The sequence below is a fragment of the Ranitomeya imitator genome, chromosome 4 (assembly GCF_032444005.1).
Source record: "Ranitomeya imitator isolate aRanImi1 chromosome 4, aRanImi1.pri, whole genome shotgun sequence".
NCBI lineage: Eukaryota > Metazoa > Chordata > Amphibia > Anura > Dendrobatidae > Ranitomeya > Ranitomeya imitator.
In genome coordinates this window covers 223,813,307-223,835,716 of record NC_091285.1, presented here as the reverse complement: position 1 = coordinate 223,835,716, position 22,410 = coordinate 223,813,307, and positions in this window count along the sequence as shown.

The window sequence follows — 22,410 nt, the reverse complement described above, 5'->3', positions numbered from 1 at the left end:
TAAACAGAATTTCTTTTCGACTGCATCTGTAAAATAAACATCCACAAAGACATATGTGCCATAACCTTTGGAAAAAATAAATAGGCTGCTCTCCTTGTCAGCGCCATTAAGTGTGCCAGTAAAATATCTGTCTATTCCATTCTTTCTATCTAGAAGAGGAGCGCAATGGCTCAGACAAATGATAGCATAGTTTCAACCCTGGAGTGAAAACAGATGTCTAGCAAGAGAGTTATGATGGCTTCTTGAGCTACCTTAGAGACAGCATTGTAATGTATAAATAGTAGTAATCTCATTATGGAATATTAATATTGTGCCCAAGCCATAACCTATTCTGCATCTTTTATCTAAGCTCAAGCACTTTAACCTCGGCAACATTTCTTCCAGTTCTACATCATTTGCCACCTGTTTGCATTTTCGCTGTGATTGCCATTGGCATTTCAAAGAGAACAGCTGTCGCCACTGCTTTTCTGACAGATACATTTGTTGTGCTGTCATTTATTTCTTTTTCATCTCACCACCTTTTTCAACTCTCTCTTCAAATTGCCATTGACATTTGTTTTCAATTGAATGTTTGTCACAAATCCTGACTTCTTCTGTATTCCAAACCAGTGTTTAGGTGTTCATACATTTTATTATTTTCCTACCTTCATTCTTACAACTGCACTATCTTTATGTTTACTGAGTATTTGGCCATTTCAATTACAAAATAGAGGTCTGTCTGGGCAGAATTAAATGATATGTTTTATCAATATCTGGCTGTTCACTTAAATATATTTTTATCACTAACATTTTATATGACGGCAATGCAGTGCAGTTTAGTGATCATAAACTATTATGTAAATGGTAAAATTGGTCACGCAAGGTATTGTTAAATTTATGGCATATAAAGTGCATTATATTTCCCCCACAGTTTTTTAAACACTTTAAAAACATAAAGTGGAACAATTTATAAGTTAAATGTCAAATGCATTTTGCTGACACATCAAAACTTGTAGGAGAAAACTAAAACTCAAGTAGTTGTAATAAAGCATCAATTCATTGAAACCTGTTGAGTATAAAAAAGATTAGATTGATGCTTTGCTTTGTTTTCTTTGTATTTTTTCATTTTATCTTGCTGTAATAAATACATTTAAAGAGCCCTTTGCAAAACATAAAAGTATCCTATTGCTTTGATGGCTACCCCTTGCCTACCTGATATGTTACTTCCTGGTAAGATTTTCCTGGCATCCACTGTGCCTACATTACTTACTAGTTATGCTGTTTGACTTATTCAAGAAAGCTTAAGGTAAAAAAAAATCTTAAACATTTCTTCACTCTCTTAGATATTATTGGTCTGGTTACTCCTATTTCTATGCTTTCTAGGTCTCATGGTTGGGGAAAATTCATTTGTAATTTACATATGCTTGACTTACTGGCATGTGGCAATAAATTTGTCCAAGGCTTACAGCAAGACAACGGGCCACAAAGAAAAATAAAAGTTACATATCCTGAAGGGGCAGCACAATCCCTATTTCAGATTACCATTTGGATACTACAAAAAAAATCACCTGATAGATTCCCTTTAAAGGGAACCTTTCACCCCGAAATTCGCGGGTGAGGTAAGCCCACCGGCATCAGGGGCTTATCTGCAGCATTCTGTAATGCTGTAGATAAGCCCCCGATGTTACCTGAAAGATGAGAAAAAGACGTTATATTATACTCACCCAGGGGCGGTCCCGCTGCTGGTCAGGTCAAACGGGCGTCTCCGGTCTGCTGCGGTGCCTCCCATCTTCATTACAAGACGTCCTCTTCTGATCTTCAGCCACAGCTCCGGCGCAGGCGTACTTTGCTCTGCCCTGCTGAGGGCAGACAAAGTACTGCAGTGCGCAGGCGCCGGGCCTCTGACCTTTCCGGCGCCTGCGCACTGCAGTACTATCCTCTGCCCTCAACAGGGCAGAGCAAAGTACGCCTGCGCCGAAGCCGTGGCTGAAGATCAGAAGAGGACGTCTTGTAATGAAGATGGGAGGCGCCGCAGCGGACCGGAGACACCCATCCGACCTGACCAGCAGCGGGACCGCCCCTGGGTGAGTATAATATAACGTCTTTTTCTCCTTTTTCTGGTAACATCGGGGGCTTATATACAGCATTACAGAATGCTGTAGATAAGCCCCTGATGCCGGTGGGCTTACCTCACCCGCGATTTTCGGGGTGACAGGTTCCCTTTAATATGTTAATGTTTTATTGCACAACATTTTGAAGCAATCACTGAAAACAAACAATTAATGCAACTCTCAAACTTCTACGCTCATGAACAAACAGCTCTAACTGTCTCAGATGCGTAGATGCCTTCTCTAGACAGCATGACTCAGCTCCTTCCACAGATGTTTAATGGAATTAGATCTGGGCTTATAGAAGGCCACTTGTAATTTGTCTGATCTGTCTCTTCTATTTGGCATCAATTTTCTTCTTGTAGCAATGGCCAGGTAAGTTTGCTACAGTATCATAAACCTTATACTTCTGAATAACATGTGCAACTGTAGTAACAGAATAGTTGTTGGTTGGAGATAGTCATTTAGCCTTTACCTTTAACATATTTATCTATGTTTTCTTGCTATTCTCCTAAGAAAACTTTCTCCTTAGGTTTCTTTGTTTCATGTTCAATGTGGTACACACCATGATACTAAACAGCACAGTGATGACTTTTCACCCTTTAAATAGGCAAACTGACTGATTACAAGTTTGTAGATGCTAATTACTTTAACATATCCCTATGGTCACATTATTTTCAATCTTTTCTAGGGGTACCATCACTTTTGTCCAGGCTAAATTCATTATTTTTTTTAATTGTTGAACTACAATTCAAAAGCAATGTCTGATTTTCATTTTCTGATATTCAATAAATTTCAATTGTAAAATTACTTTTGTCAGTTTCTAGTTTTGTCAGTGATTATAGTGGACTTTTCCTACTTTATCATAGGGGTACCAACAATTTTGTCTATGTGTGTAATTGCAATTAAGCAAACAGGTCACATTTTATGAATAAACACTAGCTGTACTACCCGGCTTCGCCTGGGTTAATAACTGCTGTTAGCAAAATAGAATGTGGTAACAAAAATTTATTCTGCACACAAAAACCACAAAACAAATAGAAATGTAATTATTAAAAGGCAAAAACTAAGCTAATAGAAGCATTTCACAACATATATTTCAACACCAGAGATATTCCACACAGATTTAACTAAATTGGCCAAGTAATGGGAAGTAATCTTCTACTACATATTTGAGAGACTTTTGATAAACGACATTCTTAGTTTTTCCTTCAGGTGCAAAGACAAACAGATTTTTGGCTGTTCCAACTCTTGAACAGGCCACATAAAGTTGACCATGAGAAAAGCATGGAGATTGTAAATTGATTCCAAATACTTTCAAGGACTGTCCTGGAGCCTTGTTCATGGACATAGCAAATGCCAGTCGCACAGGAAACTGGAGGCGTTTAAAATCAAAAGGCAAATCAGATGGAATGAGAGGAATTGTTGGAATAAAAACATCTTCTCCTGTGGCACATCCTGTCAAAATAGTTGCCTCAATTATACGTGGAAACAGGTTCTTAATTATTGTTATTATTATTTATTTATATAGCACCATTAATTCCATGGTGCTGTACATGAGAAGGGGTTACATCAAAATGCAAATATCACTTACAGTAAACAAAACTAACAATGACAGACTGATACAGAGGGGAGAGGACCATGCCCTTGTGGGCTTACATTCTACAGGATTATGGGGAAGGAGACAGTAGGTCAAGAGTTGCAGTAGCTCCGATGGTGTTGAGGTGGCCGTGTGGTCGTTACAGGCTGTAAGTTTCTTTGAAGAGGTGGGTTTTCAGGTTTCTTTTGAAGGATCCAAATGTGGTGGATAACTGGACGTGTTGGGGCACAGAATTCCAGAGGATTGGGGATATTCGGGAGAAGTCTTGGAGGCGATTGGATGAGGAGCGAATAAGCGTGGAGGAGAGAAAGAGGTCTTGGGAGGACTGGAGATTACGTGAGGGAAGATATTGAGAGATTAGTTTGTAAATATATGGAGGAGAAAGGTTATGGATGGCTTTGTAGGTCAGTGTTAGTAGTTTAACCCCTTCATGACCCAGCCTATTTTGACCTTAATGACCTGGCCATTTTTTGCAATTCTGACCAGTGTTCCTTTATGAGGTAATAACTCAGGAATGCTTCAACGGATCCTAGCGATTCTGAGATTGTTTTTTCGTGGCATATTGGCTTCATATTAGTGGTAAATTTAGGTCGATACATTTTTGCAATTATTTGTGAAAAAAAATGGAAATTTGGAGAAAATTTTGCAATCTTCAAATTTTGAATTTTTATTCTGTTAAACTAGAGAGTTATGTGACACAAAATAGTTAATAAATAACATTTCCCACATGTCTACTTTACATCAGCACAATTTTGCAAACATCATTTTTTTTGCTAGGAAGTTATAAGAGTTAAAATTTGACCAGCGATTTCTCATTTTTACAACAAAATTTACAAAACCATTTTTTTTAGGGACCACTTCACGTTTGAATTCAGTTTGAGGGGTCTGTATGGCTGAAAATACCCAAAAGTGACACCATTCTAAAAACTGCACCCCTCAAGGTGCTCAAAACCACATTCAAGAATTTTATTAACCCTTCAGGTCTTTCACAGCAGCAGAAGCAACATGGAAGGAAAAAATAAACATTTAACATTTTAGTCACAAAAATGATTTTAGCAACAATTTTTTTTATTTTCCCAAGGGTAAAAAGGAGAAAGTGGACCGTGAAAGTTGTTGTCCAATTTGTCCTGAGTACGCTGATACTCCATATGTGGGGGGAACCACTGTTTGGGCGCATGGCAAGGCTCGGAAGGGAAGGAGCGCCATTTTATTTTTTCAATGAATAATTGGCTCAAATCTTTAGTGGAGACCATGTTGTGTTTGAAGAGCCCCTGTGTGCCTAAAGATTGGAGCTCCCCCACAAGTGACCCCATTTTGGAAATTAGACCCCCCAAGGAAGTTACCAAAATGCATAGTGAGCACTTTGAACCTCCAGGTGCTTCACAAATTGATCCGTAAAAATGAAAAAGTCCTTTTTTTTCACAAAAAATTTCTTTTAGCCTCAATTTTTCATTTTCACATGAGCAACAGGATAAAATGAATCCTAAAATTTGTTGGGCAATTTTTCTTGAGTACACCGATGCCTCATATGTGGGGGTAAACTACTGTTTGGGCACACAGCAAGGCTCGGAAGGGAAGGAGCCCCATTTGACTTTTTGAATGAAAAATTAGCTCCAATCATTAGCGGACACCATGTCGCGTTTGGAGAGCCCCTGTGTGCCTAAACATTGGAGCTCTCCCACATGTGACCCCATTTTGGAAACTCCGGTGGTACGAGGGGTGGGATCGGACAGCGGGGGGGGGGGCGCTAAACATGATGGAAGGGAGAGGAGGGCGCGGAGGACAAGACAGAGGAAACACTGATGGTGGCTGCAGATCGCTGATATTGCAGCATCGGCCATGGCTTGATTGTAATATTTCACCATGTTTCATTGGTGAAATATTACAAATTGCTTTGATTGGCTGTTTCACTTTCAACAGCCAATCAGAGCAATCGTAGCCACGTGGAGGCAAAGCCACTCCCCTGGCCTGAAGTACCACTCCCTCTGTCCCTGCAGATCTGGTGAAATTGGAGTTAACCCTTTCACCCGATCAGCAGGGATGTGATCCCTCCATGACGCCACATAGGCGTCGGATTGGCACCTACTTTCATGACGCCTACGTGGCGTCACAGGTCAGGAAAGGGTTAAACTGGATATGCTGGGAAATTGGGAGCCAGTGAAGGGATTTGCAAAGAGGGGAAGCAGGAGTGTAGCAGGAGAGAGATTAATTAGTTGGGCAGCAGAGGTAAGGATGGACTGGAGGGGTGCGAGCGTGTTAGAAGGTAGGCCACAGAGAAGGATGTTGCAGTAGTCAAGGCGGGAGATGATTAGGGCATGCACAAGCATTTTGGTAGAGTGAGGGTTGAGGAAAGGACGGATTCTGAAAATATTTTTGAGCTGGAGGCGACAGGAGGTGGCGAGAGCTTGGATGTGCGGTTTGAAGACAGAGCAAGAGTCTTGTTCCATTACACAGCTTTGGTGGATCCAAATCTCTCAATAGCAGAATAGCTGCTCCAGGTTTTAGAAAGAGGTTGTGAGGAGGAAGTCCTTGTGGCTCCAAAGAATTGAGGAACTCAGTTGGATAAAATAATGCTTGAGCAGGGTCTATTACTGTATCCACTGACTTGTAGGTTGTGCACACACCTGGAAGGAGATTTAGAATTTGTAGATTGATCTTGTTGACGCTGTCATTTTTGGAGCTAGAACAGCCCTTTCACACAGCCAGCCAGAATTTTTGAAGTGGAGTTGAATGTTTGGAAAAACCTTTGCTTTCAACTCCTCAATGGAAGTCGCAATGCAACAAAAGTTGCTTGGGAAGGTGATCTGTCCAATGGTTGAGTTTACTGGTGCCTTGCCATCTCCAATAGTCAACAGCTGGCTTGAAAACAGTCCAGCAGACACATCGCCTGTCATGTAGACCCTCATGTTTGTGTTCAGTAACATTTTCTTTACTTTTCTCCAAAGGTGAGATGCTTTGAGATAGGCATTGAGTTCGTCTGCAGGGGTTGATCTTGGAATAACAGGTAGTGTTTGGCTGAAGTCACCTGCCAAAACAACAACTACTCCTCCCATAATATATTTGTTGCTACGTATGTCTTGCAGCAGTCTGTCCACTGCTTCCAGAGCCCTTTTGTGTGACATGGTGCATTCATCCCAAATGATGGCACTGCATTTATGAAGCAATTTGGCCAATACTGATCCCTTGGCAATATTACACACGGGGCTGTCACTATGAGACAGGTTGTGGTAATTTGAATGTCGAATGTGCTGTCCTGCCATCTTTTAAAAGCGTAGCTGCAATTCCAGAAGATGCCACTGCAAGTGCAATCTTTTTTTGTTGTTGAAATTTTGCCAGGAGCAAGTTGATTACAAATGTCTTTCCTGTTCCACCTGGAGCATCAAGGAAGACAATCCCACTTTTGTTGGTTTCACTGAAACTTAAAATGTAGCTATAGGCGTGCCTTTGATCTGGTACCAATATTGGCTCATTCTGAGGCACAAATGCTGTCAGCTCATCAATATTGTAGTTTGTTCCTATGAAAATCTCCCTACTCATTTGGATGCCTTCAGGATCTCTTATTGGTGCTGCAAATCAAGCAAATGTATGGCTTTTCCTGACATTGCTATGCACTGATCTTCAAGGAGCATTAAAGTTTCATTGAACATTTCCTCAGTGAAGTTGATGAGTTGCTGAGGATTTTCCCTTCTAATCTGCATGAGGATGTCCTCACTGAGATCAGTTTTGTACTTTGTCCAAATCTCAAGAGGATTTGAAATGCTACTGGTTGTTAGAATAATAGCAAAGAGGTGTCTTAGTCGCTTTGGAGTTTGTGTGGCTGCTGCTTCACTGAGGGTCTTGTCCCAGTGTCCATCATTTTCCAGAAGTACATTTCTTTGGCAAGCTTCCATGAATATTTCACACACATGGCCTCCGACGGTCTTCAGGTCAGAAAATGATGTAGGGCCTTTGACAACATGAAGTAACATGTGCAGATAGAAACACTCTGCATTTGATGGATGAACAGTGTAGACACAACCAAGAGTATCAGTTGCTTTCACCCCTGGATAGCCTTCAATATCAAGCCCCCGTTTCCTCCATTCCAGTGTTTTTCTGGAGGCATTCCAAGTGTTGTATTTTGGTAAATCACAGTAGAGAATTGTTTTTGCAAAAGGATCTTGTTGACACAGCTCAAAAAATGTCAAGAGGGTGGTCTTAGGTGGTGTTGGGAGCTGCTGCTGCAAGTTTGCTGGGTTAAAGTAAATTCTCTGTCCATTTTCCAAGCGCACACTCAGATGCACAACTGTTGGGCAGCGCTCATGAATGGAGAATCCTAGTATTCTCCAAACAGCTTCATTGCTGCTTATGTACCTGCCCATATGGAATGCCTCCACTTCATCAATAATAGGTCCATCTTTCTGGAGTTCAAAAACTGCTTGATCACTTCCTTTGTGGACATATTTGCAGATATACTTGATTGATTTCACCGAGTGGCAAGATTCAACAGTTATGTGGGCCTGAAAGATTTTTGAGAGCAAAGGGTTGTAAAGCACTACCCACCTGTTGTCAATTTCTATCTCTTGGAGTGAAGATCCAACATGCATTTTGAGCTTTGCTGTGAAACCATCATCCCCTGGCTTTCTTCTTCTGTAGACTGGATATCCTCCTTGTCCTGTTTGGGTTTCTTGGACCAGGGATCATGGGTAATGCTTTGAACACCTGCCATCAATCATACAGGGAGAATTATTGTTGAGACTCCCACACAGACCATGGATCATGTTTTTTGAGATGTGTCAAACAGCAATGGGTCAATTTGAAGGTCTGGCAATTCGGCACTGATGATATTGTCAATTTCGGTAGGCTGTATTTTTTGCTTCAGCCAGATCAAGATGTGGGCGTGAGGAAGGCCTCTTTTTTGGCATTCAGCTGAATACATCAAGCACTGCATCTTACCATAAATATGTGATTTTGTGATCAGATTAGTCATTTTTGAAAGTTTCTGTTTGAAAACCCGAGCAAAAAGGTCATGGCGACAGGTGTTAGGTCTCGAGTTCCCGCTTCTGCACAGGGGGAATCTCGAGCCATCTCCGCTGCGGTCTCCCATTCTTATCCAGCCGCAGTGGAGTCTGCTCAGCAGGGACGTCGGTCCCAGCGTCTTGCTCAGTCTCACTCTGTACAGAGAGTTACTGCTGCTTCTTCAGCTTCTGCCATTAAAGCCAGTGCTGGTCAGCAGCGAGCGGACTTCTCTGGGACTAAGTCCTTGTCTGCACACACTGAGCATGCCCAGGGCAAGATCTCCCGTTGGAGATCGAGGGTCATGTGCTCAGGCTCTGCAGCACATTCCATTGGTCCTCTTGGCAGGTCTTGGAAGGGCAAAGTTTCTGTGGCCACTTCCTGTGCTGCAACTATATAAACGGCGCATGACCGCACGGCCATGCGCTAGTGTACATTTGCTTACGTGTGTTTGTTGTGAGTGCAAGTCGTCCTTGGATACCCCTTCCCTATTGAATGTCTGTTCGCGGAAGGTGTATGGTTGCTATTTAGCGCCCGACTTATCCTACAGCACTAATCACACATTACAGCGTCCAGTTGCTGTGACCGCCAGTACGGCGCCGTGCACTTCCTCTGTGCTTTCCTTACACAAGCCTGGGTGGTTAGTGGCGTTCGTCAGTGCGGCACCGCATGCACTCTTGTGCCCTAATATTGTTATTTGGCTTCCTTACACACCCAGTTGCGGTGTTGTGCCAGCAAGGGTCTAATCGGACTTCAATCCTAGTTGGGGTTGAGTTCGCTGACTACTTGCTCGCGCTCTATATGCGGTACCGCGATCCTGTGACGCAACAGGATCGCTTCCTTCACGCTGGGTGAAGTTTAACCCACGTGTGTATACTTATGAGTACCGCCATATAGTCCGTCATTACTTGGCAGCAGGTTCCATCTCTGCACGGTGGACCCCGGGCTGCGAACGCACCATACTCTACCTCGTTCCGCTAGCCCTAACATTACACTAGCGCCAGGGTCTGGCTAGTAATGATGGACAAACAGCAATCCTTGCGGTATATCCAGCAGCTGGAGGGTAGGTTGGCGGCTCTTGAGAGCGCAACCTCAGCTGTGGATGTTACTGCAGTTGCTGTACAGGCTGCTAGCGTGGCTGCAGCAACCCTGTCCATTGCCACCCCTGCTCCGACATTTTCTCGCCTCCCGCTGCCAGAAAAATTTTCTGGTGATAGCAAGTTTTGTAGGGGATTTGTGAGTCAGTGCTCTATTCACCTCGAGCTCCTGGCTGCACGTTTTCCCACAGAGCGGGCTAAGGTGGGATTTACAGTGTCTCTCTTGTCGGACAGGGCGTTGGAATGGGCTACGCCGCTGTGGGAGCGTGGTGATCATGTGGTGCAGAGTGCTCCGCTGTTTCTGAGCACTCTGAAACAGGTCTTTTTAGTACCTCAAGTCACCCATGATGCTGCGCTCCAACTGCTGGCATTAACTCAGGGTGAGTCCTTGGTCAGTCATTTTGCCGTCCAATTCCGCACTTTAGCTTCTGAGCTGGATTGGTCGGATAAAGCTCTTATCCCCATATTTTGGAGGGGCCTGGCTGACCACGTTAAGGACGCTCTGGCCACTAGGGAGATTCCTGCCACACTGGAGGAGTTAATAACTGTCTCCACTCGAATTGACCTCCGTTTAAACGAGCGGAGGTTAGAGCGAGCCCAGTGTAGGCAGAGGTTTCGGCTGGCTCCTACCTTCGCCAAACCTCTGGAATCTCCGGTCCTGGTTCCTGAGTCACATGAGGCCAGGGAAGTGTCACAAGCGGGATCTAAGTCCCGGACCGCTTGTGCACTCAAGGTCTGTCATGTTTGCCAGCAGTCAGAACATCTAGCCACCAGATGTTCTCAGCGGTCGAGGAAACGTCAGCGTCTAGTGGTAGTAGGTGGAGGTACACTAGACACGGCGACGTTTGCCTCTAAATTGTCCTTTAAGGGGACAAATACTATAGGCTCATTCTCCCACTCGGTAGAGCTCTGCGTGGATTCTGGGGCGGAGGGCAATTTTATGTCTTCTGCCTTCGCCCAACGTCACGCAATACCCCTGGTTATGCTAGCTCAACCAGTAACGGTACGAGTGGTGAATGGGTCGACACTGCCCTCACAGATAACACACCAGACCATCCCTTTTACTCTGTCCATGTCACCATCTCATCAGGAGATTATATCTCTGCTCGTCATTCCTGAGGGAATTGATGAGGTCCTGTTGGGAATACCTTGGCTACGGTACCACTCTCCTCATATCGAGTGGTCCTCTGGCAGAATCCTGGGATGGGGTGAATCTTGTGGGGGTAGGTGTCAGAGGGAGTGCGTTCAGGTTGCTACTACAGAGGTACCCGCAGATCTTTCCTCTCTCCCCAAGCAGTATTGATCTTATGCAGACGTGTTCTCCAAAAAGGCGGCGGAGATCCTTCCGCCCCATCGCCCCTATGACTGTCCTATTGATCTCTTGCCTGGTGCTGAGCCTCCCCGGGGTCGAGTCTATCCGCTATCTCTCCCGGAGATGGAGGCAATGTCACAGTACATCCAGGAAAATCTGGCAAGAGGATTCATTAGGAAGTCAGTGTCACCTGCTGGGGCAGGGTTCTTCTTCGTGCAGAAGAAGAATGGGGAATTGCGTCCATGCATAGACTACAGGGGTCTTAATGCCATCACTGTTAAGAATAAGTATCCTTTGCCCTTGATATCTGAGCTCTTCGATAGGCTTCGGGCAGCAAGGGTATTTACTAAACTAGATCTGCGGGGTGCTTACAACCTGATTCGCATCCGTGAGGGGGACGAATGGAAGACGGCTTTTAACACCAGGGATGGGCACTATGAATATCTGGTGATGCCCTTCGGGCTCTGTAATGCCCCAGCCGTTTTCCAAGACTTTGTGAACGATATCTTCCGGGATATGCTTTCCACCTCGGTCGTAGTCTATCTGGATGATATTCTCATCTACTCTCCAGATATTGACTCCCACCGGAGAGATGTTTGCAAAGTCTTCGACCTCCTACGGGCAAACTCCCTCTATGCCAAGTTGGAGAAGTGTATGTTTGAGCAGGAGTCCTTACCTTTCCTAGGCTACATCATCTCTGCCCAGGGATTGGCTATGGATCCTGCCAAACTACAGGCTGTGATGGACTGGCAGGAACCCCATTCTCTTAAAGCGGTGCAGCGCTTTATGGGGTTCATTAATTATTATCGCCAGTTCATTCCGCACTTCTCAACTTTGGTAGCTCCCTTGGTTGCCCTCACCAAGAAGGGGGCGAATCCCAAATTGTGGTCTGAGGAGGTCTCCAAGGCCTTTAACTCTATAAAGTCACACTTCGCTAGCGCTCCCATCCTACATCGCCCCGATGTTGATAAGCCATTTATCATGGAGGTGGATGCCTCTTCTGTTGGTGCTGGAGCAGTCCTCTTCCAAAAGGATGCTCAAGGTCGGAAGCATCCTTGCTTCTTTTTCTCCAAGACCTTCTCACCAGCAGAGAGGAATTATTCCATCGGGGACAGGGAGTTGCTAGCCATGAAGTTGGCTTTCTCGGAGTGGAGACATCTCTTGGAGGGAGCACGTTTTCCCTTCCAAGTCTTCACAGACCATAAAAATTTGGTGTACCTGCAGACAGCCCAGCGGTTAAATTTTCGCCAGGCCAGATGGTCCTTATTCTTCTCCCGGTTTCATTTCACCCTCCATTTTCTTTCTGGGGAGAAGAACATTCGGGCCGATGCTCTCTCTCGCTCCGTTGTGTCATCTGCGGAGGAGGAGGAGACTCGGCTTATTGTCCCCACCGAGAGCTTGAGAACTGTGGCCACGGTTTCGCTAGAGTCTGTGCCCCCGGGCAAGACTTTTGTTCCATCCAATTTGCGACCGGAGGTTCTCTCTTGGGCACACTCGTCCAGGGTGGGTGGACATTTTGGTACCAAAAGGACATCTGAGTTACTGGTGAGGACGTACTGGTGGCCGCATATGGCTCGTGATGTCGCAGAGTATGTTCGGGCGTGTGTCTCTTGCGCCAAGAACAAGACTCCTCGGCAACAGCCAGCTGGTTTGCTTTATCCTCTGCCGGTGGCGGACAGGCCCTGGGAGATGGTCGGGATGGACTTTGTGGTGGGCTTACCCAAGTCTCGTAACTGCACCATTATCTGGGTGATCACCGACCATTTTTCCAAAATGGTGCACTTGGTGCCTCTTCCATGGCTACCTTCTGCAGGGGTGTTGGCTGTCTTGTTCGTCAAGCATATCTTTCGCCTACACGGTATGCCAGACAAAATTGTTAGTGACCGGGGTCCCCAGTTTGCGTCTCGATTCTGGAGAGAGCTTTGTCGTCTACTCAGTATTGAGTTGAATCTCTCTTCGGCATATCATCCCGAGACGAATGGGTTGGTAGAGAGGGCCAACCAGACCTTGGTCACATATTTACAACATTTTGTTTCTGCCAGGCAGGATGACTGGGCATCCTTGTTACCGTGGGCAGAGTTTGCACTTAACAATGCCGTAGCCGACTCCACCGGACAGACTCCATTCCTCCTAAATTACAGCCAGCATCCGCGTGTTCCTGTGCCCGTGCCTGTGTCTTCTGCTGACTCCAGGGTGGCATATTGGGCTGTGGAGGCACGGGACATTTGGGACCGCATGCAGGATGCCATTCGGGCCTCCAAGGAGAGAATGAGGTCCTCCGCCAATGTTCATCGGCGCCCCGCTCCGACCTTTGCTCCTGGCGACTTGGTGTGGTTCTCCACCCGTAACATCAGGCTGCGAGTTGAGTCCACTAAGTTTGCTCCTCGCTACTTGGGTCCCTTCAAGGTTCTCGAACAGGTTAATCCTGTGGTCTACCATTTGGCTCTTCCTCCACGCTTGGGTATCACCGACACCTTTCATGTGTCCCTCTTGAAACCCGTATACATGTCCCGGTTTTCCGAGTCATCTGCCGGGACATCGGGTTCGTCTACGGACGATTACGAGGTGAACGCTATTTTGGGGAGCAAGGTGGTACGCGGCAAAAAGTTCTATCTGGTGGATTGGAAGGGTTATGGCCCAGAGGACAGGTCATGGGAGCCTGCTGAAAACATTCGGGCCCCACAGCTCATTGCTGCCTTCGAGCGTAGCGAGGCCCAAGGAGGGGGGAGCCCTAGGAGGGGGGGGGTAATGTTAGGTCTCGAGTTCCCGCTTCTGCACAGGGGGAATCTCGAGCCATCTCCGCTGCGGTCTCCCATTCTTATCCAGCCGCAGTGGAGTCTGCTCAGCAGGGACGTCGGTCCCAGCGTCTTGCTCAGTCTCACTCTGTACAGAGAGTTACTGCTGCTTCTTCAGCTTCTGCCATTAAAGCCAGTGCTGGTCAGCAGCGAGCGGACTTATCTGGGACTAAGTCCTTGTCTGCACACACTGAGCATGCCCAGGGCAAGATCTCCCGTTGGAGATCGAGGGTCATGTGCTCAGGCTCTGCAGCACATTCCATTGGTCCTCTTGGCAGGTCTTGGAAGGGCAAAGTTTCTGTGGCCACTTCCTGTGCTGCAACTATATAAACTGCGCATGACCGCACGGCCATGGGCTAGTGTACATTTGCTTACGTGTGTTTGTTGTGAGTGCAAGTCGTCCTTGAATACCCCTTCCCTATTGAATGTCTGTTCACGGAAGGTGTATGGTTGCTATTTAGCACCCGACTTATCCTACAGCACTAATCACACATTACAGCGTCCAGTTGCTGTGACCGCCAGTACGGCGCCGTGCACTTCCTCTGTGCTTTCCTTACCCAAGCCTGGGTGGTTAGTGGCGTTCGTCAGTGCGGCACCGCATGCACTCTTGTGCCCTAATATTGTTATTTGGCTTCCTTACACACCCAGTTGCGGTGTTGTGCCAGCAAGGGTCTAATCGGACTTCAATCCTAGTTGGGGTTGAGTTCGCTGACTACTTGCTCGCGCTCTATGTGCGGTACCGCGATCCTGTGACGCAACAGGATCGCTTCCTTCACGCTGGGTGAAGTTTAACCCACGTGTGTATACTTATGAGTACCGCCATATAGTCCGTCATTACTTGGCAGCAGGTTCCATCTCTGCACGGTGGACCCCGGGCTGCGAACGCACCATACTCTACCTGTCTTATTATTAGGTGCGTTCCACTAGCCCTAACAACAGGTGCCCTCCAATTTCCTCCCAGGCAGGATTGTAAGTAAAGGTGATGAAAAGATCCGGGCAGCCATACTTTCTCACATAAGTCATTGCATCCTGTGTGTATTCATGTATGTGTTGTGGGCTTCCAGTGACAGTTGATAACCATTTTACCCAACTCTTTTGGATCAGCATCATTTGCAGCAGCATCTCTAAGGTGAATATATTCCTCTGCCCTGAGCTTCTTTTGATTTAGTCGGATATATAAAAGACGTTCACTCTCAATCTTTGCATACATGTCAACAATAAATTGGTGGAAGAGGTGTTTGTATTTCAAGATGTGATTTTCCTCTGCAAATCTTGTCATGATCCTATATGCATAGAAATACATGGCAGACACTTTTTTTCCTGAAGGGTTGCCTGTTGTAGGATCTGAAGCAAAAAACAAGGCTAACAAGCCAAGAGGAACGACCAAACGAGCCCATATAATTTATAAAAATGAAAATTCTTTATTAATAAATAGTTATAACCAATAGAAGGGAAAGGACGGCACTAGAGCAATACCGAAATCTGACAGGCAGGACTGATGGCGGACAAATGAAAATCAGGCTTCACGAATGCTTGTGGGCTATGGTGCTCTGCATATACAAAGTAAAACTGAAAGTCCAAAATAGCCAAAACGGAGAAAATATGCAGCACTCTGTTGTGAATTCTGTTGTCAAGCTCCCTCCTGTGGTCATGAATGGTACTTCGGCTGGTTCTGTCCATGGGCTTCCTCTGGTGGTTGTGAGTGGGGCTGCAGCTTCTGAGTTTCCTTCCACAGGTGACGAGGTTAATTCGTTAGCTGGCTGCTCTATTTAACTCCATTTAGATCATTGCTCCATGCCACCTGTCAATGTTCTAGTATTGGTCTATTTCGCTCCTGGATCGTTCTGGTGACCTGTCTTCCCCAGCAGAAGCTAAGTTCCTGCTTTTTTTTCTCTTGTTTGCTATTTTTCTGTCCAGCTTGCTATTTTGATTTTTGTCTTGCTTGCTGGAAGCTCTGGGATGCAGAGGGGTGCCTCCGCACCGTGACTCGGTGCGGAGGGTCTTTTTGCGCCCTCTGCGTGGTCTTTTGTAGGTTTTTGTGCTGATCGCAAAGTTACCTTTCCTATCCTCGGTCTGTTCAGTAAGTCTGGACTCTCTTTGCTAAAATCTATTTAATCTCTGTGTTTGTGATTTTCATCTTAACTCACAGTCATTATATGTGGGGGGCTGCCTTTTCCTTTGGGGAATTTCTCTGAGGCAAGGTAGGCTTTATTTTTCTATCTTTAGGGCTAGCTAGTTCTTAGGCTGTGTCGAGTTGCATAGGGAGCATTAGGAGCAATCCACGGCTATTTCTAGTGTGTGTGATAGGATTAGGGATTGCGGTCAGCAGAGTTCCCACGTCCCAGAGCTGGTCCTGTATTATTGTAACTATCAGGTCTTTCCGTGTGCTCTTAACCACCAGGTCCATTATTGTCCTAACCACCAGGTCATAACAGTACAGATGGCCAAAGTATTAATGCATCTCAATAGAGGGATAAGAGAAGTTCTGAGACCATTTTTTTTTCTTTGCACTGTGTTTTGCCTTTCTTTTCCCCTAGACCTCTGGGTGGTTCAGGATACAGGTGTAGATATGGACATTCAAGGTCTGTCCTCTTGGATGGATAATCTCACTGCAAGGGTACAAAACATTCAAGATTTTGTGGTTCAGAATCCGATGTCAGAGCCTAGGATTCCAATTCCTGATTTGTTGTTTGGGGATAGATCTAAGTTTCTGAATTTCAAAAATAGTTGTAAATTGTTTCTTGCTTTGAAACCTCGCTCCTCAGGTGACCCTGTTCAACAAGTGAAAATCATTATTTCTTTGTTACGTGGCGACCCTCAAGACTGGGCATTTTCCCTTGCGCCAGGAGATCCGGCATTGCGTGATGTTGATGCGTTTTTTCTGGTGCTTGGATTGCTTTATGATGAACCAAATTCAGTGGATCAGGCAGAAAAAATCTTGCTGGCTCTGTGTCAGGGTCAGGATGAGGTAGAGATATATTGTCAGAAGTTTAGGAAGTGGTCTGTACTCACTCAGTGGAATGAATGTGCCCTGGCAGCAATTTTCAGAAAGGGTCTCTCTGAAGCCCTTAAAGATGTCATGGTGGGATTTCCCATGCCTGCTGGTCTGAATGAGTCTATGTCCTTGGCCATTCAGATCGATCGACGCCTGCGTGAGCGTAAAGCTGTGCACCATTTGGCGGTATTATCTGAGCATAGACCTGAGCCTATGCAATGTGATAGGACTTTGACCAGAGCTGAAAGGCAAGAACACAGACGTCGGAATGGGCTGTGTTTTTACTGTGGTGATTCCACTCATGCTATCTCCGATTGTCCTAAGCGCACTAAGCGGTTCGCTAGGTCTGCCACCATTGGTACGGTACAGTCGAAATTTCTTTTGTCCGTTACTCTGATTTGCTCTTTGTCATCCTATTCTGTTATGGCATTTGTGGATTCAGGCGCTGCCCTGAATTTGATGGACTTGGAGTTTGCTAGGCACTGTGTTTTTTTCTTGGAGCCCTTGCAGTATCCTATTCCATTGAGAGGAATTGATGCTACGCCTTTGGCCAAGAATAAGCATCAGTACTGGACCCAATTGACCATGTGCATGGCTCCTGCACATCAGGAGGATATTCGCTTTTTGGTGTTGCATAATCTGCATGATGTGGTCGTTTTGGGGTTGCCATGGCTACAGGTCCATAATCCAGTATTGGATTGGAAATGTATGTCTGTGTCCAGCTGGGGTTGTCAGGGGGTACATGGTGATGTTCCATTTTTGTCTATTTCGTCGTCCACTCCTTCTGAAGTCCCGGAGTTTTTGTCGGATTTCCGGGATGTATTTGATGAGCCCAAATCCAGTGCCCTACCTCCTCATAGGGATTATGATTGTGCTATTAATTTGATTCCTGGTAGTAAGTTTCCTAAGGGCCGACTGTTTAATTTATCTGTGCCAGAACACGCCGCTATGCGGAGTTATATAAAGGAATCCTTGGAGAAAGGTCATATTCGCCCGTCGTCATCACCGTTAGGAGCAGGGTTCTTTTTTGTGGCCAAGAAGGATGGTTCTTTGAGACCTTGTATTGATTACCGCCTTCTTAATAAAATTACAGTCAGGTTTCATTATCCTTTGCCGCTGCTGTCTGATTTGTTTGCTCGTATTAAAGGGGCTAGTTGGTTCACCAAGATAGATCTTCGAGGGGCGTATAATCTTGTGCGTATTAAACAGGGCGATGAATGGAAAACAGCATTTAATACGCCCGAGGGCCATTTTGAGTACCTGGTTATGCCATTCGGGCTTTCCAATGCTCCATCAGTATTTCAGTCCTTTATGCATGACATCTTCCGAGAGTACCTGGATAAATTCCTGATTGTATATTTGGATGATATTTTGGTCTTTTCGGATGATTAGGAGTCTCACGTGAAGCAGGTCAGAATGGTGTTCCAGGTCCTTTGTGCGAATTCTTTGTTTGTGAAGGGGTCAAAGTGTCTCTTTGGAGTTCAGAAGGTTTCATTTTTGGGTTTCATTTTTTCCCCTTCTACTATCGAGATGGACCCTGTTAAAGTCCAGGCCATTTATGATTGGACTCATCCAACATTTGTGAAGAGTCTGAAAAAGTTCCAGGGCTTTGCTAATTTTTATCGTCGCTTCATCAGTAATTTTTCTAGTGTTGCTAAACCGTTGACTGATTTGACCAAGAAGGGTGCTGATGTGGTCAATTGGTCTTCTGCGGCTGTGGAAGCTTTTCAGGAGTTGAAGCGTCGTTTTTCTTCTGCCCCTGTGTTGTGCCAGCCAGATGTTTCGCTCCCGTTTCAGGTCGAGGTTCATGCTTCTGAGATTGGAGCAGGGGCTGTTTTGTCGCAAAGAAGTTCTGATGGCTCGGTGATGAAACCATGTGCCTTCTTTTCTAGAAAGTTTTCGCCTGCTGAGCGCAATTATGATGTTGGCAATCGAGAGTTGTTGGCCATGAAGTGGGCATTCGAGGAGTGGCGTCATTGGCTTGAAGGAGCCAAACATCGCGTGGTGGTCTTGACGGATCACAAGAATTTGACTTATCTCGAGTCTGCCAAACGGTTGAATCCTAGACAGGCTCGTTGGTCGCTATTTTTCTCCCGTTTTGATTTTGTGGTTTCGTACCTTCTGAGCTCTAAGAATGTGAAGGCTGATGCCCTGTCAAGGAGTTTTGTGCCCGACTCTCCGGGTGTTCCTGAGCCGGCGGGTATTCTCAGAGAGGGGGTAATTTTGTCTGCCATCTCCCCTGATTTGCGGCGGGTGCTGCAAAAATTTCAGGCTGATAGACCTGACCGTTGCCCAGCGGAGAAACTGTTTGTCCCTAATAAATGGACTAGTAGAGTTATCTCTGAGGTTCATAGTTCGGTGTTGGCTGTTCATCCTGGAATCTTTGGTACCAGAGATTTGGTGGCTAGATCCTATTGGTGGCCGACTTTGTCACGGGATATGCGTTCTTTTGTGCAGTCCTGTGGGACTTGTGCTCGGACTAAGCCCTGCTGTTCTCGTGCCAGTGGGTTGCTTTTGCCCTTGCCGGTCCCGAGGAGGCCCTGGACGCATATTTCTATTGATTTTATTTCGGATCTCCTTGTCTCTCAAAAGATGTCGGTCATTTGGGTGGTTTGTGATCGCTTCTCTAAGATGGTCCATTTAGTACCCTTGTCTAAATTGCCTTCCTCCTCTGATTTGGTGCCATTGTTTTTCCAGCATGTGGTTCGTTTACATGGCATTTCGGAGAACATCGTTTCGGACAGAGGTTCCCAGTTTGTTTCGAAGTTTTGGCGATCCTTTTGTGCTAGGATGGGCATTGATTTGTCTTTTTCCTCGGCTTTCCATCCTCAGACAAATGGCCAAACCGAACGAACTAATCAGACTTTGGAAACATATCTGAGATGCTTTGTTTCTGCTGATCAGGATGATTGGGTGTCCTTTTTGCCTTTGGCTGAGTACGCCCTTAATAATCGGGCCAGCTCGGCTACTTTGGTTTCGCCGTTTTTCTGCAATTCTGCTTTCCATCCTCGTTTCTCTTCAGGGCAGGTTGAGTCTTCGGACTGTCCTGGTGTGGATACTGTGGTGGATAGGTTGCAGCAGATTTGGACTCATGTGGTGGACAATTTGAGATTGTCCCAGGAGAAGGCTCAACGTTTGCTAACCGCCGGTCGCTGTGTGGGTCCCCGACTTCGTGTTGGGGATTTTTTTTGGTTGTCGTCTCGTTATGTTCCTATGAAGGTTTCCTCTCCTAAGTTTAAGCCTCGTTTCATTGGTCCGTATAAGATTTCTGAGGTTCTCAATCCTGTGTCATTTCGTTTGACCCTTCCAGCTTCTTTTGCCATCCATAATGTGTTCCATAGGTCGTTGTTGCGGATATACGTGGCGCCTGTGGTTCCATCCGTTGATCTTCCTGCCCCGGTGTTGGTTGAGGGGGAGTTGGAGTATGTGGTGGAGAAGATTTTGGATTCTCATATTTCGAGACGGAAACTCCAGTACCTGGTCAAGTGGAAGGGTTATGGTCAGGAAGATAATTCCTGGGTCTTTGCCTCTGATGTTCATGCTGCCAATCTGGTTCGTGCCTTTCATTTGGCTCGTCCTGGTCGGCCTGGGGGCTCTGGTGAGGGTTCGGTGACCCCTCCTCAAGGGGGGGGTACTGTTGTGAATTCTGTTGTCAAGCTCCCTCCTGTGGTCATGAATGGTACTTCGGCTGGTTCTGTCCATGGGCTTCCTCTGGTGGTTGTGAGTGGGGCTGCGGCTTCTGAGTTTCCTTCCACAGGTGACGAGGTTAATTCGTTAGCTGGCTGCTCTATTTAACTCCACTTAGATCATTGCTCCATGCCACCTGTCAATGTTCTAGTATTAGACTAGTATGCTCCTGGATCGTTCTGGTGACCTGTCTTCTCCAGCAGAAGCTAAGTTCCTGCTTGTTTTTCTCTTGTTTGCTACTTTTCTGTCCAGCTTGCTATTTTGATTTTTGTCTTGCTTGCTGGAAGCTCTGGGATGCAGAGGGGCGCCTCCGCACCGTGAGTCAGACCAGTGGTCGTTGTCGGTGTGCGTGGTCTTTTGTAGGTTTTTGTGCTAATCGCAAAGTTACCTTTCCTATCCTCGGTCTGTTCAGTAAGTCTGGACTCTCTTTGCTAAACTCTATTTCATCTCTGTGTTTGTGATTTTCATCTTAACTCACAGTCATTATATGTGGGGGGCTGCCTTTTCCTTTGGGGAATTTCTCTGAGGCAAGGTAGGCTTTATTTTTCTATCTTTAGGGCTAGCTAGTTCTTATGCTGTGTCGAGTTGCATAGGGAGCATTAGGAGCAATCCACGGCTATTTCTAGTGTGTGTGATAGGATTAGGGATTGCGGTCAGCAGAGTTCCCACGTCCCAGAGCTGGTCCTGTATTATTGTAACTATCAGGTCTTTCCGTGTGCTATTAACCACCAGGTCCATTATTGTCCTAACCACCAGGTCATAACAGCACTCACTCCAATGTAGCAGTGGAAATCGTGAATTTTATTGGAGAAAATGAAAGAAGTGCATCCGTCAGGACATCAGGTACACAGGAGGGTGCGGTATTGGAGTGTGGACGACGGCCGTTTCGCACACAATGGTGCTTCGACGGGGCCACCTGGACCTGCTACATTGGGGTGAGTGCCGCATATTTTCTCCGTTTTGGCTATTAATAAATAGTGACAAAGACAAATGGCTATCAAGATATGGGATAGCATGCAAAAGAAGTAACCCAAAAATAACAAAGGTAAAAAACGAAACGGTGTGCGCACATACCAGAAATACCCCGCATAAGATATTAAGTACATAATAAACTCCCCGTAAAGTAATCAAGGTGTAGGAGAAGTTGCCTCAATTGAACTACATTGCTATAGAGATAGTTAAAAATACTCCAAAAATTTGAGAAAAATAGCATATGCCGGACCTAACAAAAGGCTACAAATGGAAGAATACCATATTAGTTATACCTTGTTTCAACTGGCAACAGGTGCAGGGACTCCTGGGATGTGCGCACACACCCCAACGCACGTTTCGGATGTTATCCTTCCTCAGGGAGCATGTTTAATGGCGTTACTGACTGATTTAAATAGTAGTGCCGGCGGAAATGCATATCTCACAAACACCGGAAGTGACCGGGTAACCATAGAAACCAAGACACCTCATATAGAATAATAAAGTGGTCCATAATATTATAAAACAAAAGGAACACCACGGCGCAAGAGCCGCACACACACAAGTATGGGGAGGCAACAAAAAAACCGTGCCCCTCACCAGCAGATGTGCAACCGGCAGACGCGCCGAGAGAGGGGGACGGAGCTAGACGGCGGGTGCGCAATGTGCGCACAACCCGAAAGATGCCATAGCTGATAAGGGAAGAGCCCTGAAGCAATAAGAAGCGGAACTACGTACCACCGCTGGACCGGAAGTGACAAGGTTGTCACAGCAACCGAACTGATTCCTAAAGAAGGAACGGTGAGAATATATTAAGGGACATGGGCAAACAAACAAAATGCACCCATCGCTACAGCGTACATACCGCACCCCACC